The sequence below is a fragment of the Pelobates fuscus genome, chromosome 6 (assembly GCF_036172605.1).
Source record: "Pelobates fuscus isolate aPelFus1 chromosome 6, aPelFus1.pri, whole genome shotgun sequence".
NCBI lineage: Eukaryota > Metazoa > Chordata > Amphibia > Anura > Pelobatidae > Pelobates > Pelobates fuscus.
Window position 1 is genome coordinate 200,291,948 of NC_086322.1, and position 6,117 is coordinate 200,298,064.

Sequence of the window (6,117 nt, forward strand, 5' to 3'; positions counted from 1 at the left end):
CCCCCCCCCCAGTGATAAGGGGTTTAACTGCCAGAGCCTGACTCTTTTGTTTAATGCCACTCGTGATGCCTGCACACAGGGCCGGATTAACATAGGGGCTGATGGAGCTGCAGCTCCAGGCCCAGGCCCATGGGATAGGCCCATTGTAAAAAAAAAATGTTTTCTTTTTTTACAGACTACTCTTTTTGCCACCGGACTGGTATTTTAAGGCACAGCTGGTATTGGAGGCTGTCTGGCCGTGACGGTATTGCAGTAATACCTGCAATACAAATGCAAATATTTGTCTCTGTATAAACGGAGATTACTCTGCAATACCAGCACCGGCCAGTAGGGAGAGAGGCAGGGATAGCAAGTTACAGCATCTCCCTGCCTCTCTCTACTTACTGATCCGCGGGGGAGCAGCTACACAGCACAGAGAGTCCAGACAGCAGCTCCCAGCCTGCAGAGACAGACTACAGCTCAGGTATGCGAAGGATGGGGGGAAAGGCAGCAGGGAGACATGGGGACACTGAGACACTAGGTGACACTGGGATACGTGGGGACACTGGGAGATGTGGGGACACTGAGACACATGGGGACACAGACACATGGGGACGCTGTGAGACATAGGGAGACACTAGGGACACAGTGTCTCCATGTCTCCCAGCCAGTGTCCCTAGTGTCTCAGTGTCCCCATGGCTCCGGGTGTTCCCTGGTCTCCAAGTATCTGTGACACCATGTCTCTGTGTCCCCATGTCTCTCAGTGTCTGGTCATATGATTCGCGTCAGTGGCGCACCCTTTTACCCCGCCCATGGACACTGCTGTTATGGGGAATGGATTTACTTGAAAGAGGAAAGCATTAATTAGATAAAGAGATTAGCATAGAGTATGTGTTTTCTTATAGCTGCATCATTTGAGTTTCCCTCCAACACCAACTCCATCAGATACATGACTCTTGAGAGGTATGACTGTTTTAGTGTTTTTGGTTGATAAGATTCTGTAGTTAGGCCCCATCATAATTGTCAGCACCAGGCCCACTGGGCTCTTAATCTGGCCCTGCCTGCACATCACCAGTAAAGTCTCTGTTAGTAAGAAGGTGCTGAATTCAAACAGTGCCACAGATTATTATTATTATTATTATTATTATTTATATAGCGCCAACATATTCCCCAGCACTTTGCAACTGTAGAATGGGGATATCTGACAAGTAATTGACATACAGGTTATACATACAGGATATAACAAAAAAAAGTGGTAAAGAAACCCCACGTCAAACAAGTTTACAAACTTTTACACCTTTGCCACATAACTACAATCCTCTATAAACCCACAAACATCTGGCATCGTATTACCTCCAAATTGCCACAGTCCACTTAACATCAATTTGTCACGAGTTTAATACCCATTGGATGTCCATGGCTCACTTGACAAGGCTGAGTTTTTATTCACCAATAGAGATTGGGCAAGTGGGAATCTTACCCTGTCAGGTCCATATTGGTTGATAAAGTTTATACATGCCAACAGACCCAGATACAGCAGGACATTCTCAATATGGGGCCACTCTCCCATCTTCCCTATTTGTTATCTGCAAAGTCTAGTTTTTGTGAAAAGTCCCTATAAAATGCATGATGATTGCCCATTCAAGAGCACTTCAATGGTACTTTGCACATGGATGCCTCGAAGGGCTGCCCGCCATCCAGTGTGCAAGCGTTTATGGCCTTGATCTGCACAAGTAATGAAAAAGGCATCAAACCCCCTGTAATCCCTGCTGATTGGCAGTCTTATGATTGGCAGTGTAACAGTCTTGGTGCTTCTATACTGAGACTGTAATTTTTATATAAAAATATTTTTTTTTTAGTTATGTTCCCCACTTTTGATTCCGTATAAAACCTAATTCTCAGTGAGCGAACAGGGCAGCCAACGTTCCTCATACTAAATTATGTAATTTTCCTTCTTAGATTTAAAATTTTGAAAACATGCTATATTATCCTTAGACCAAGTGCAATTGGTTAATTTGTTTTAACCTGATTTGGAGTAAGGAGAGTTGGCATTCCATTAAAGAGTGGGTGTTTTATATAAAAGAGTTAAAGACATCATGACCATTTTTTAATTGTATCCCCGGACCACAAACTTCAATAAAAAGGCAATATTTAAATCCTCATTTGTAAAATTTCCAATCCATCCATGAATCCACACTGCTTTTTCAGAACATGACTACCTAACAATGTATAAACTCTTTCATAAAAACAAAATACACAGAAAAAAAAAACACTTTCATTATTGTACCAACAAGGAAATGAGGCATGTGTAAACAAACATAATATCAAGCTGCATGTCTGACTGTGTTACAGACTTAACAATAACTTTCAGGGTTATTCACTAGAGTGAGAATTCAAGATGAAGTCAAACAGAATTTGAAATTTAAGGTGAAAATAGCCAAACTGGAAACATTCTCTCAGTCAGCTATGCTTTCCATTCATCTACTCTGGCCTTAAATGGACACTGTAGGCACCCAGACCACTTCAGCTCATTGAAGTGGTCTGGGTGCAGTGTCCCTTTTGCACCTAGTGCTGCAATGTTGGACATTGCAGTTCCAGAGAAACTGCAATGTTTACATTGCAGCACTAAGTCAGCCTGTAGTGGCTGTTTACTAGACAGTAACTAGAGGGTTTACTGGTTTGAAACGGACCTTTGGTCTGGTATCTGACACTGGATGTCCTCACGCTCGGCATGAGGACATCCAGCGTCAGATTTTTCCCCATAGGAAAGCATTGATTTAATGCTATCCTATGGGGAAGTCTAATGCGCTGGCGGCATTTGCCGCGCATGCCCATTAGAGCCTGCTCGTCATGGGGCAGAGGAGGAGCCGCAACCCAGCACAGAGGGGCATCGGCGCTGGGATCAGGTAAGTAAATAAAGGGTTTTTAACCTTTTATTTACCAGGAAGGGGGGGGCGCAAGGGAGGGGGTAGGCAGGGGGAGTGATAGTGCCAGGAATACAGCTTTGTATTCCTGAGACTATAGTATTCCTTTAAATTGGAAATTCACTTTGCATTCTCACTTTAGTAAATAACCCTGTTTGTGTTTAGTATGATTGGTAATTCTATTTGAATAAACTGTTTTAAAAAAAACAACATACAAGGTTATTCACTAAACACCAAATTGTAATGAACTCAAATGTAATTGCAAGATTTAGGCTATGTTTTGATTAAAGAATAGTTAGAGATTTTCCAAATAAATATATCTTGTACTTCAGATTTAATTTTCCCATAGTTTGGTGTTTAGTGTGATTTGTTGGAAATTTTAGTTACATTATTCACTGAAATAATTTGTGACGAAAGTAACCTCGTCACTGGCTTTTGGAGGGGCCTGCTGGCCAGCCTCTTGCCTCAGGACTATGGGCCCTGCAATATACTTTGCCCAATGCACTTTAAAAGGCTCTGTTCATGTGAAGTATGTACTTTTGTACTCCAGACAGAGAAACAGACTGTTAGCCCTAATTCTCTGGAACTGTTTTGGGCATGGGACCATTGACCATGGGTCAAAACTATGACCTCCAGGAAATTCCTGAACCCCTGAACCGATCTGGGTGATTTTTGGATATGCTGCTCACCCAGATCAGGGCTATCAGGGGATATGTTTTACGGGGATATGGGGATATGTTGTATTTTGGTGTACCTTTTGGACTTTGTAAAAATGTGTGTTTTTTCTGCCTGGGGATAATTAAGTTAATGCATTATCTGCCTTAAAGGACCACTCTAGTGCCAGGAAAACATACTCGTTTTCCTGGCACTAGAGTGCCCTGAGGGTGCCCCCACCCTCAGGGACCCCCTCCCGCCCGGCTCTGGGAAGGGGAAAGTGTTTAAAACGTACCTTTTTCCAGCGGTGGGCGGAGAGCTCTCCTCCTCCGATCCTCCTCTTCTCCTCCCCGTCGGCTGAATGCGCACGCGCGGCAAGAGCTGCGCGCGCATTCAGCCGGTCACATAGGAAAGCATTCATAATGCTTTCCTATGGACGCTTGCGTGCTCTCACTGTGATTTTCACACTGAGAGTCACGCAAGCGCCTCTAGCGGCTGTCAATGAGACAGCCACTAGAGGAAATAGGGGAAGGCTTAACCCATTCACAAACATAGCAGTTTCTCTGAAACTGCTATGTTTATGAAAAAATGGGTTAACCCTAGAAGGACCTGGCACCCAGACCACTTCATTAAGCTGAAGTGGTCTGGGTGCCTAGAGTGGTCCTTTAATTATATCACAGGCAGAGGGGAGGGATTGTGTACTGTATGTGGGAGTGTCATTCATCGTCACATTGTTTTCATTGGTTTGTACACTTTGTGTCCCTGTGCCTAGCAAGGTCCACCTGGGAATCACCCTTGTTGGGAAAAGGCCAGCTGTGGCTTCCATTAAACAGACTTACTTCACTCTCAATCTAGAGTCTTGTCTCTTATTGGGGGAAACTGCTATATCACTACAAGGGTTGCTATAATAATTATACTCCCTTGGATTCCCTGAGCTCTTGTCTTGTAAGAGCTATTCCGCTTGACTCTCTGGAGGAAGAGAGGTTCACCCACTGGAACCTGGAGACTTGTCGTAGGTCCAGGGTGGGTAGGAAACGGCGAGACCCCAACCAAGCTGCGGCGGTTGTGGGGTCTGCAGTGCTTATAGTGTCTGGAGAAGTGCTCGGATTCCTCAGTGAGCACTAGGAGCATCCGTCAGCGGAGGTACCCAACCAGGGTACAGGAAGCTCCGTTACATAATTTACGGGGGAACCAAATTGCCTTTGGTTCATTACACCAAAACAGAGATGAATGTAAAAAAAAAACAACTAAAAGTCAGTTCTAGGTTATTCACTAAACTCTGAATTTAGTAAAAAAAATAAAAAAAAAATACAGGCTAAAAACTGATTTTTGAACACATTATCCAACTCTATAGCCACAGTTTGGCTATGGTAGATTAGTTTTTGCAATTTGGATCTTCACTGCTACTATTCAGACATTAGTAAATAAACCCTTTTAGGGTATAACTCTGACAGAAATTATGGAAATTAAAATAAAACCATTATTTGTGACAATTATACAAAAAGAATGCGTTTGATGATAAACGTATTAGTGTGTGACAAACCAAAGTCTGTAGGTCTGTCATACTGTAAAATAAAGTAGCCAATCTTGGAAAGAAGCGTCTGTGTAAGAACATACAGTCCTGATCACAGCTTACAACACATAAATCCCACTTAATACAATCCTGCCAAATCGTGTTCAACTGAATGGCACATCACTCCTAGATAAGTATCACTGACTTCACAAGCCTGGCTTTTAACCCCTTAAGGACACATAACACGTGTGACATGTCATGATTGCCTATTATTCCAGAAGTTTTGGTCCTTAAGGGGTAAAACTTAATAAGAAAACCAGCTGCATATCTCGAACATTGCTGATGGCAGTTTTTGTTTTGTTTAGGAGTTCCCACAAGATACTATAAAGCCACTCAACCAGTCCACAAAGCCGTGCCATGCCTTCCACCTGGCACAGGAACTAACATGGTGCCACGTACTAGAACAACTTAATGCGGAACTGAGGGTACCCAGTGTGAAATATGTCTATCTCTCACTTTAAGGGGGAAAATGCACCCCTCCTTCATCAGCCATTATGATCTTGACAGCTACATGAAGCTGCCACTGAGTTCCGTGACTGGTCCCTGAGTGAGTGGCAGGTAGGATTCTAAACGTGGAATGTTGGCGACTGATGTGGAATGTTAGGGTAACTCACCTGTGTGTCCTGCAGTTACCGATCCGTCAGCCCCGGGCATATACAGTAATAACAGGGAAGTTTGCAGAGCGACTCCCACACAGGCTCCTCCCTCTATTCCCTGTGACCGGCTGCCAGTTCGGGCCAATGGCAGTAGGCTGCCGAGCTCTGTATTGAGGGCTATGGGGCGGATGATGGCTGTCGCCTTACTGTGCCCACTAGGTGATGAGAGCTGTGTTCGGGCTTTATCGTTCATCGCTCCATCAAGATTAGTTCGAGTCCAGAAACAATAGAAAGTATACTGCAATTTATTGATGAGAGTTAAGGGTGTATAAAAGTAGGGATTAAATATTGCTCTTCTCTCACTGTGAGAGCTGATTGACATTTACAAAGA

The 6,117-nt window shown here is 43.7% G+C and overlaps 1 protein-coding gene across 2 annotated transcripts in view; it reads right to left on the reverse strand.

Moving 5' to 3' along the window:
- HERC3 (HECT and RLD domain containing E3 ubiquitin protein ligase 3) overlaps nt 1–5,830 on the reverse strand; it is an 87,485-nt gene extending 81,655 nt beyond the window's left edge. For both annotated transcript variants that reach the window (XM_063458643.1, XM_063458641.1), the window contains exon 1: nt 5,745–5,830. The gene's annotated coding sequence lies outside the window, so the exon portion shown is untranslated. The remainder of the gene's footprint in view (nt 1–5,744) is intronic.
- Between the last annotated feature and the right edge of the window lie 287 nt (nt 5,831–6,117).